The following is an 11,063-nucleotide window of genomic DNA, read 5'->3' as shown; positions in this document are numbered from 1 at the left end:
TTGCAATGTTTCCCCTGAAATGGTCAGTGGTTTACACAGGCAAAAGAAAACTGAACACCACCACAGAAATTAAGGGAGCTACACTATGAATGCTCATGATTTTAGACTCATTTCTTCCCCTCTGTCACATACTTTGTTACTTAAAAAATATTTTTTGTACATTGAACATATTAATGCCACTTCATGCCAGGAGTCCAAGGGATCCTGCCAACTGTACATCCCATAGTACCAGAGATAGACTTTTGATGAAATGTGGAGGCTGGTGCACGTGCACGGATCCATGATGTAGGCCATGAATCAGTGAAGGATTTAGCATGTACCTAATTAAGCATGTGAGAGCTTTCTACCCTTTGATAAATACGCATGAACATGTGTGACATAAGTCATGTTCAGAAGCAGGAAAATCTACTTAGCCTGAGGTGCGGAATGGAAAGCACTATGTGTGTGTCACCGTTTTTCTAGCACTGCTTTGGTCAGGGCTATACATGCACTCATACATTTACCTGCCTTCCAATCCGCCTTTCAGCTGAACCTGCAAAGTTCAATTAAAGTCCACCACTTTGAGCAAAGGTAAGTAATAAAATAACAATGACTTAAAGCCCCTAGCTTATAGAAAGTCATTGTAAGATAACAGTATAGTTTTAAGAAGTTTGAACAATCCAGTCTGACCTGGAGATTGCCCTTTCCCACTCCCTGCCAGAAATCTTTTGTGCAGTAGAAGCCCACCAGTACCAGCTGGACATGGTGGGCTTGAACTTCGGGAGCTCCAGTGGGGCCAGCGACACAGCAGGTTTCCTCCCTTTTGAGTCAAGCATGTGGGGACTGAGGAGAGCAATCTGGCTCCCACAGTCTACTGCTATATTCTCACGGTAATACCTGGCTCTAACTTTTGTGCTCTCTGTACGTCAAATGAGGTTTGCAAGTTAATTTGATACCAAAGCAATACTTCAAATAAAATAATTAGAGTAAAAGAGGAAAAGAGAAAAAAAAATCATTCCAGGATGCTATCGAACCTGAATAAGACTTCTCCAGGGTAAAAACAAATACATGGCTCCCACTTAGCTTATATTACAAAAGAAAACCAAGTCTTAGACAACAAGAGGAGTCAGAAAATAATTTCTACCAGGTTCAGTACTGAGACAGGTTACCCAGGTTCTACACACAGCCCTAAAGCAAGCAGCATTAACAGCCATCGAAGCTCAGGTACCAACCCCCAGCTCTGCTGATAGGCATTTCTCCATCAGTCTGGTCAGTACTGACGGACAGGAAGAGGCCAGTCCTCTGAGTCAGCCCCACATTTCCTTCCTCCTCCACGCTTGCACTTACTATAAAACAACACATGCCACAGAGTCCCATTTAGTCTTACTACCGTTTTGATATGTGGCTTTGTCCAAAGACCTAACATTTTCTTGATACGTTGAAACAATCTCCTAGTAACTCTGAAAAGCCCAAGTTTTGTTTCAGGAAAAAAAATCTTTTCCCTCAGAGAAAGCTTCCAGAGATCTCTCAATTTTTTATTCAGGACTCGCATAATTGAATCTTGCCTACCTCACTTTTATCACTATGCTAGCCAATTCATTATTACTGGACTTTAAATACGTGAATTACAGCAAAGTCTCAGCAGAAAAGGTCCAGGAAAAACAAAGGAACAGTGTGACTACTTGACCATGAAATTCTTCCAAAAAGAAATTAAAAAAAAAAGCTGAAGATAATCAAAAAGCAAAACAGTATCTTGCAGAACACGGCTGTCTTACAAAATTTTACTTCAACAGAACGAAGACATTTAATCTTTGTAGGCTATTCTATCACTTATATGAATTTATTTTTAAATAAAATATTTCAATAGGTTGAGATGGTCTACTTTGACTTAACTTAACAAAACACAGTGCACTGCTTCAACTTTTCACTTCATGCTGGGTTTTGTGGGTTTCTTTAAGAATGCCAAAATGGACATGGTTCCACAAAAAACATTGGTTTTGGTCAAATGGCTTTAAGAAAAAATTATTATTATTTTAATTTTAAAAAGAATTTCATGGCATTTTTATAGCCTTTAGTTAAGCAATCCAAGTCACATTTTTAAGTGTTAATGAGACACCTGCTCAAATTTGTTTCAGTTCCAGTTTAAGATTTCAGCTCTGATTCTCAAATCATACTGAAAATAGGATTTAAGCTTCCAAGTTCTTTACAAACTATCTTAATTCAAACAAATAGTCTGGAATACTAATTTACAGGTGTCTGATATACTAATTTAAAGCAACAGAAATGATTTCTCATCAGTCATCAAAAAATTGCAGTTTTCTTACTGGATTCTAATAGTATCTGGAATTAAAACTGTAGTTTACTATGGAGATTTTAACTATAATTATCGCAGAATTTTCAACAGCTCTTAAAATCCAGCAGTTCAGCTAGAAACACGCTGAATGTTTACAGTTCACATAAGAGGCATCCTGGTTCTCTAACCTAGAGCTGATTGATGGCATAAGTAAAGCCAGTTTCCCTTGCCAGTAAAAGCTGGCCTTTTTTCCTCTTTTGTTACACAGGAGAAGTGCACCCCGCAGTCAGGTCAGCATTTCCTGAATGGTTCCAAAGAGCACATCTCTTAAAACAACAACTTCAGTTGGCAATCAGAAGCAAAGCATGGCATTTCACACAAACTTAAAAAATAACACACACAGCATGAACTTATAGTATAACATTTTTTAGCATTCTACCATAAAGGTACCTGGCTTGCTTTGATTTAACAATTCAGTCTCAAAGTTGATGTAAATCCAACTTTTTAGGTTAGTTATTCTTTTTAAAGCAAACACTTTCCTGAAATAAGAAGCATACATGAAGCTTTTCAAAAAACAGGAACAGAAAAAAAGCATAATCCTCATAACCTACCAGAATTTTTGAAGAAAAGAGATTTCCTTATGAGATGAAGCTTCGTGCTACTGAGTCTTTGTTTCTGTTCATATGGAAACCTGCCTGCAAATGATAGCATTATTTTTTATTTTAACAAAGATTGGCTAGAATATGTGCTGGCACAGCTATGCAAGCTAACGAAGTAAAAAGGGGGAATTGCTGCTATGCCATCACAGATTCCTCCTTTCTCCCCTTTTTATTCCAGTTCTATGTAGAATATAATATAGTATCATACCATTTGCAAAGAGAACTCATGGTAGTTTAACTCAGAGAAGGATATTCCCGCCCCCAAGCCACCTCTCATGTGCCTGTTTTCTAACCTATGAAAAAGGAAATCTGGCTGTTTTCTGTAGTCTCTTAGATGTGTACTTTGTGCCCCATTCATTTCTGTGGAGGGTTTACTATCATTGTGCAACACGTTCTGGATTACAGGAAACTGATTATTCCTATTAATTTCATTGTTAATAAGCACTACCACTCAGCTGTGGAGTAAATATGAACCAAGTCTCTACAATCTCACACTTCAGAGATGAAAATCCTGTCACACTAATGAAATATTTGAAAGATTCTAGAGAAATTGGGTGAGACCTGTATTTCTTTTATTGCTACACCTCCACCAGCTTCTTTTTTGAAAATTGTTCTGCTGGCACAGAATTGATTCAACAAGGGCTATTGAGAAGACCTGGCAGGAAGCAAAAAAAAAGGTGTTGAACAACAAATAAGTCAATGTTTCTTGAAAGAATAATGGTTCTGCTATTGATGGGAAAGTGTCTCCTTTGCCTAGCTGCAGTCAGTTTAACAGACTGAGTTTTCCAAGACCAGGATCTTAAGAATAAAAAGGCAAGAGCATTTAACACTTTCTTTCCTAGAAGAGGAAGAGAAGTAAGTAAGCAGCAGCCAGCAACTGTTGGGGGAAGATGTTAGCTGGAAAATGCTAGCTGAAAGATCCTATAGGAAAGAATGAAATCGGAGCATATGGTGTCAGCACGTGGAAATGGAGCAAGTTAAAAAAGCAGCTTAACATCTGGTTTAAACAAAACCCACATAGAAAGGGTAATTTTTAAGCTCTAGGTAAGAGCATGTACGGATGACCATCACTGTTTAACTCTCTCTTCTGCTATGTGCTCTTGAATAACCAACTCAACTTGAATTTGCATCAAAAGCCTGACAAAAAATCTGCCCTCAGCAAAACTGGAGAAGCTGAGGGAAGTCCCTGTGTATTCCAAGAAAAATATAGGTAAGAACAGCCATTTGACAGAACGGATCAGATCAGCCACTCATTTAATGGCCTATATTGCCTCCTTCAGAGGATACCAGGTGTTTCAGAAAATGGAAAAAAAATATTTTCTATCAGAGAAATATTTGTATTCTTTGTTACTTGCATGGTCAGCCTATTCCCTAAAGTGTAAGTTGATATTTTAAAACAGATGTACACAAGAAACATCTATCCTAATTATGTTGGAAATGCTCTATTTCCACATTACTCCTCTGGATTTTTCTATCTTCCTTCTTGTTCTAATTCTCACTGCCCCCCACTGGCTTCAAAGTTGCTATTCTGTCTCCTCCCTTCTCAGATGCAGCCACATGCTTTTGCTAGCTGTTTAGCTACTTCATGCTAAAGCTCTTTCAGAAGACAACCATTTGTAACATCTACTCCTCTTGACTAGTACTTCTTCAGCTGGTTCTATCCAGCTGTGGTCAAACAGGATAAAGGGAAGAGTATTCCCTCAAAAATAACTGAAAACTTCAGAAAAAAATCATCTTGTAGATAACCCCAGTGGAGTGGGATATATTCACAGAACTCTTGCTTACTGTAAATAAATAACATGCATGTCGAGAGACACATCAGGCACTTGCCCTAGCTACTAAATTATCTCCCTTGACTCCCTGTACAGTCAGCAAAAATCACACTCCTTCTGGGAGCCCAGGGAATTTTAGCTGGTCAACTTAACCAACTAGTCTGTTAGATGCCTATGGATGGCTGGGACATCCCCCAGATATTTCCCCAGATCACCTGTTCTCCATGACTGTTTTGCTGAAGAGCTAAGCATAAACATCACCCCATTAAGCCAACAAACTTATATAATTGCAGTGTTTTAACTTCTGCAGAAGACCACAGCTTAACAGAGGGAGAACAGACCAGAAAGTAAGAACCTCCTGATAACTTTGACTGACACGGACACTTGCTGGCTCTAAGACTAATCCAGAGCCCTACTACTTACCCTTTTTTTCCTGCCTCAGACACTTGTGCAGGATTTCTGGACATTACACAACATGTGCAGTGCAACAGTATGGTAACATCCACAGTAAGCCCAATGCATCCAAGATGCGCTCGGCTCCAAGTGCTTTTGGAAACTGAAGTAAGGTAAGTTCTACCCAGAGCTTGGACCTAGGCACACAAGAACAGTCTATAGATTGGACAGTTGCTAGGACAACTCAGAGCACCAGCAATAACGTCCCATACAGCAGCCAATAAACCTAGCATTTTCAGAAATATAGCACATTTACACTGAAATATGAATAACAGAATGATAAAAACCCTGAAGAAAAGGAAAAGGATTAAAGAAAAACAAATGTTCTTGACCTCCACTTTGGTTTTATACGCCTGTTTCTGCTTTATCTGAAATCTTCTACCTCAGTCAAAATGTATAATTGATTCTAAACATATATGAAACACAAAAAAACAGGCACCAGTCTGAGATAACAAGCTGCTTGCTAGCTGAAGAGTCAGGCATACATCCATTATTGCAGGTCTAAAAACAGCAATTCTTTGAGAAGTTGTTAGAACAGCAAAATGTGGCATACGGATGTAAAAGCAATTTGTCAATAAAAGAAAAAGACAGTGAGAATCTTTTGTGAACAGACAGTTAAATAAAGCCATCTTGTCCCAAGTTCAAGTAGCAAACATCATTGCCATCATTATCAGTGATGTCAGAGCTGATTGCTCCATGTGGGATCTCACTGCCTTCCCTCAGAACGGCCAGCTCCCAGGCAGCGTGCTCTGCTCCAGGGAAAGATATGCAGATTCCCAGCACTCTTCCGGCACTTCTCCCAATTTCTACCCATTTTGTATCTCTACATAGTAAACATTTCTGAAACAATGATGTTTCTTATTGTTCAGCACTTGGCACAGTGAAAGTCAGATCCAGCTGGGCCGCCAGTGCACCTACTGCACCACCAAGGCATCAAATATCAGAAATCGGTGCATAATTTCTTCATTCTCTGTAACAGACACACATGTTCTTTCAAAAGCCCTAGCAGAGCAGGCCTGGCTGGTCTACTGAAACTACACACTGGCACTGGCAACCAGCTCTGAGACTTAGTTCTTAAGTTAGGGATTCAGCTATGACTCCAGCCCATAGGGAAAAGAGTAACAAAATGGAAAGTGCATTGAGCTTAGAACTCCTCCAGAACCTCATCAAGCATTTAGCCTTCAGTGTTAGAAGCTTAATAGTGTGCACATACTGTAGCTACACAGCAAAATTGCTCAGCTCTTAGCAGGTCCTGGAATTTCACATGGATCTGTCATGCTGGGCCACAGAGAAGGAATTTGAGGGGCAGATGCAAGGCAAATACCTTCGTCAGGATCTCATAGCATCATTTTGCACTTCCTGTTAGCAAGAAGTGCACACCCTCAGGATCGATATTTGAGCTGTGCACCTTTTCCTGGGTGAAGGCTCTACCCACTGCTCCCATTAATTCCCAGAGGAGTTGCCCTTGAAATTCACACCCTCTGAATGCAGTCGGTCTCCTCTGTCTCCTTTGTAAGTGGGAAGCTCTGGTCTGAGAAGTACAGCTAAAGATAAGAATCTAGGCTGCAATTATAGGATGGGCCCTTCTATATCTGTTAGCATGGGAAAACAGGATTCACAAGTCTAACCCTGAGAAAAAGGACAGCTGAGAAGCAGCTTTTTGAGCTGCTGAATTGCACATGAAGGTCCTTTATAACTAGGCAAAAGCGAGATCTCTCCGTAATGGGTAGAAAAACTTGCTTTTAGACAGCCTCCTTTTTCAGAGTAATTCAAGCTAAGAGCCATTCCTCTAGAACATACCCCATTAGAGGCTCATGCAATCCAGTGTTTCTTAGAAGTATACTTTATGGCCTGCAAAGACATAAACAAAGTTCTACTACTAATGCTCACAAGCACTGACAAAACATAGCGCTATCTTAGCTGAAATCCACACTTTGGAACAATGCCACTGCATGCAGACTATATTCATTACGGAGGTCAGCTTTCAGGCTTCATCCATTTTAGTCTGCAAGGCTGTCAAAATTCACAAAATGACCAGAAAATGTTTCCACCAAACCCTCAGAAGACAGACCAGCTCCTTCAGCTTAAGAACTTTCTATGCCAAAAGTGCACAATTTTAAGGATCTCAGCTTCCTCATTTTCTGCACCTATAAGTACCTGCTCCAATCTCAGCAAGGAAACAATGTATCCACAACTGGGAAAACTGGACCAGGACCTTTTTAAAGGACAGACTACTCTGTGACAGGGCAGGCCCTTTTTCACCAATGTAGGAACAATGTAACTAAATCATGATAAAATGTTTCTTGTACAACTAAAACCCTGAACAGTCAGACTATTTTACATTCTGAAAGTAGAGCTAGAATTTACATTTCATGTAAGAGAGCCATGAAAACATGCAACAAGAAAAGACATCCCCCCAAAAGGATATGACGTTGATGGACACTGGAAAACATCCTTCAGAATTTGGGATTTCTCCAAGGAATTCTAAGATAATGAAGGTACTGCACTAGAACAGGAACATGTAATACTAGTTCTACTGTAGCACAAAACCATCAAGGCACACTTACTTGCACAATAGATAAAACATGCTGGACAAATCACTTATGTTCCCTTTTCAAAGAAATGCAGGCAACACCAAGAAAACAAATATTTCAGCTTATTAACACTTATTTAGTGAGGAAGTGATGCAGATGAAGAACATGGTAGCGAACTTCAGTAGTTCCTGATAAATCAGATCAGAAAGAATTTACAGATTATAGTTTCTTATTGAAAACACAAGAAGTCAATTTTAATGACTGAGAGCAAACCCTTTCACACTTATCCTCATCCTTATATTTCAAAGGCTCGGCAGGTATAACATAAAAATCATTTTCAGAGCATTACAGCTGGATACATTCATTTTACCCTTTGCTACCTTTTTCCTGCAAACATGCACTTTCTTAATAACTTTTTCCCAAATTTATTCTGGAATGCCATCAATTTGATCAGGTAAACTTTATTTATTTACCCAGGCACTAGGACATTTAGAATTTGTCTTATTTCTCAAATCCATTGGGGGGAGGCAGGGGAAGACCACAGACAGCATCTACCTATGAGCTACACAGAAAAATTACGTTATTACTAAATGTCATAATGATTTATTGAGGAGATTTTTGTTTCATTTTTTAAAAAAGAAAGATATTAAGGTTCTTTCTAAGATTCAAAACAGCATAACTGCTGAATCTCAATCTGCCTTTTTGGCACTGATTCATCATTAAGTATTGTATCAGTCCAAAATATCAGTAACTGATAGTAACTTCTACTAACGAACATGGTCAGCAGTCCATCTGACGATATGCCAAAGCCAGGAGCTGTTATTTAGGATAGTCCATATGCTGACTTCATTGAAAATTATCATAACCGATTATTTTTGCCCCCTTAACTCACCCATTCAATTTTAAAGTGTCACATCCCTACAATTAGCTCAATGCATACACTTTAACAGCAAATTTGAAAGCAGTTCCAAAGAATGTAAATTTGCTTTGCCTTTACATTACAGGCACACGTTCACCAGAGAACAGAAACAAAACTTTAAAATTCATTACTAAGCATATGCCATTTAAGCTCAGAGATCAAATTACATGTTTTGTGTATGCAACAGATGTATTGCCTGCCAAGATGACATTTATGTTCAAAATAAATAAGCAGCACAGCCTAGATTTCCTAATGCAACTGCCTATTTATAGGCTCTGATTTTCAGGTGCTGAGCACTGAGACCCCTTTCAAATACACCTAAATGCACACACAAACAAGCCACTGACTTATGAACACACAAACTGCATGTTCAAAGCCCAAACCTCCATTCTAGGAACTGGAAAGGACTGGATTACCTTGTAGCTTGTGTTGCCCTCAAGCACTCCCTGAATATGGCAACTAGCATTGGTATATCTGAGATGGGGACATACCACTGTCTTTACTTTGCAAAGGGCTGTAAAAACACATATAAAAGGAAGGAGGAGAAAACAAGCAGACAAAAGATGAGGGCTTCTGTGTGAAACAACTTCCAATCATGATGTCCCAAACTTGCTGAAATGACCCTGCAATGCGAAATAGTTGGCTGTGAGCAGATTTCCAGCTACAAAGAGCCACAAAACTTTTTGACGTACATAGCTTCAAGAAGTTTTGCTGAATGAAAGTAGCTGTAGTGACTGCTTAGATTCTGAAATATGTTTGAACTAAAAAGAAAAAAAAAAAGAACATTCAAGACCTGCATATCTGCAGAGAACATCAAGAGAGCCTTAAAAAGCACATAGAAATCCTGGATCATGAGCAAGACAGAGGGGATTCTGAAGTATGGACTGATATCCACAATGGATCACAGGACTTACTCAAGACACTCTAATTCTCCTGTGCAGCCTCTACAAGCAAGGAACCTCTCAGCTTTTGCTCTTTCCACAGCAGGCTGGGTCAGGAAGCTCTAGCACCCCTCTCTCCACCAAGTGTACTTACCTCAGCCAGTCCCAATGGGCCTGAATTCAGCTACAAAAAACTTTCTGGGCGCTTGTGACTGTTCTGAAATGGAGTGACTCAGCCAAGCTACTTCGGAAAGCGAACATTTTTTATTTGTTCACAGAAACTTAATAAGGCAAGGGAGGGTAGAAAAAGAAAGAAAGGTAAATCAAAAAAAAAAAAACAAAAACAGGCATCAGAAAAGATACATCCCTATGTATCTTTGCTTATAAAGCTTAGCCTTTCCTTCTGACCTTAGGTATGTGTTACTGTACTGCCTCCTGTGCCCACACACATTTCTGGCCATTCTGCCTCCCACCCCAGATATGTATTTCTGCGCTTTAGAAACTCTTCCCTATCTATTAGGTGATGCAGTTGAATCAAAGATATCATGGCTCATTTCCCAGCAGCATTTCCCCCCTCTACTTCCCATTGCAATGGTCAGCTAGATTTGAGCAGCAACAGAGCCTGAAAGGCAAGATCAAAACCTGGCCTAGATAGCTTACAAGGCATCTGGAAGAATCTTTTTTCTTTTTTTGAAGAACCCTCTGACTTGGCTTTGCACTTGCTCTGTGGCCAAAAGCCAACCCCAACCCAGCACTCCAGATTCCTAACTGAGCTCCTGGGGTTTCTACTGAGACAAGAACTAACCCTAAAAACCTTAAAACCAGATCTCTCTCCCACATACTGGTGTTCCTTATAAGCTATGTCAGTCTCATTCTGTTTCTCTCCATATTGTGGGAGTCCAGGTCCCTGCACTGCTTTGCCAAGCACCCCTAATGGGGTGTGTCAGGGGAACCAATGATTAATTTTCATCTTCAAGAAGCTTTTCAGCCTATTATTGCACGAATTAACATGGTAATGTAGGACTACATATGTTGCATCTGAATATAATGAAGAAAAAGCAGATCTCTTCCCCATTTATCATACCACCTAAGATCAAACATCAGTCTGCACGTCTTGGATTACTTGTAGTTAATGCAGTTAACACCACAGTACAGTTACACAAACTGTTAATCTAACATCAAGGCAGAGGAAAAAAGTAGGAGATGTCAAATGGGCCATGGAAAGAGACATGAAGTACAGGATATAAGACTGCACATGCTGAGGTGCTGCAGGAAAGACGAAATTATTGTGGTGAGTACCTCATATTTTAGGCCAATATAAGAAGAGGAGTGCCAGGGAGGCTGTCAACTCCGTGAAAACCTGGACTGACACAGATGTTCAGCGTGAGCACTTGCTTCCTGGAGATATTTATGAGGACCCAGACTAGAGCACCAAAAAGGCAGAACTGCCTACATATGGCAGCTCTCTGTCCTGTCTCAGCAAGGAGTCGAACTCTAGTCACTGGGACCTGCAAGAAAACTGGATGTCAGTACAAGTTGACATTTCTGAGCATTAATAGTAGTATTCAAAAAA

At 39.7% G+C, this 11,063-nt stretch overlaps 1 protein-coding gene across 3 annotated transcripts in view; it reads right to left on the bottom strand.

Moving 5' to 3' along the window:
• CSGALNACT1 (chondroitin sulfate N-acetylgalactosaminyltransferase 1) overlaps window positions 1-11,063 on the bottom strand; it is a 52,624-nt gene that overhangs the window by 29,632 nt on the left and 11,929 nt on the right. The window contains exon 1 of one of the 3 annotated variants that reach the window (XM_064510269.1): window positions 2,884-3,076. The exons of the other annotated variants lie outside the window; for them this stretch is intronic. The gene's annotated coding sequence lies outside the window, so the exon portion shown is untranslated. Of the gene's footprint in view, window positions 1-2,883; window positions 3,077-11,063 lie in introns of those variants that run through there. 3 annotated transcript variants of the gene reach the window in all.

This window comes from Dromaius novaehollandiae, chromosome 4, assembly GCF_036370855.1.
Source record: "Dromaius novaehollandiae isolate bDroNov1 chromosome 4, bDroNov1.hap1, whole genome shotgun sequence".
Lineage (NCBI taxonomy): Eukaryota > Metazoa > Chordata > Aves > Casuariiformes > Dromaiidae > Dromaius > Dromaius novaehollandiae.
This window is presented reverse-complemented; position numbering and strand designations above follow the sequence as displayed.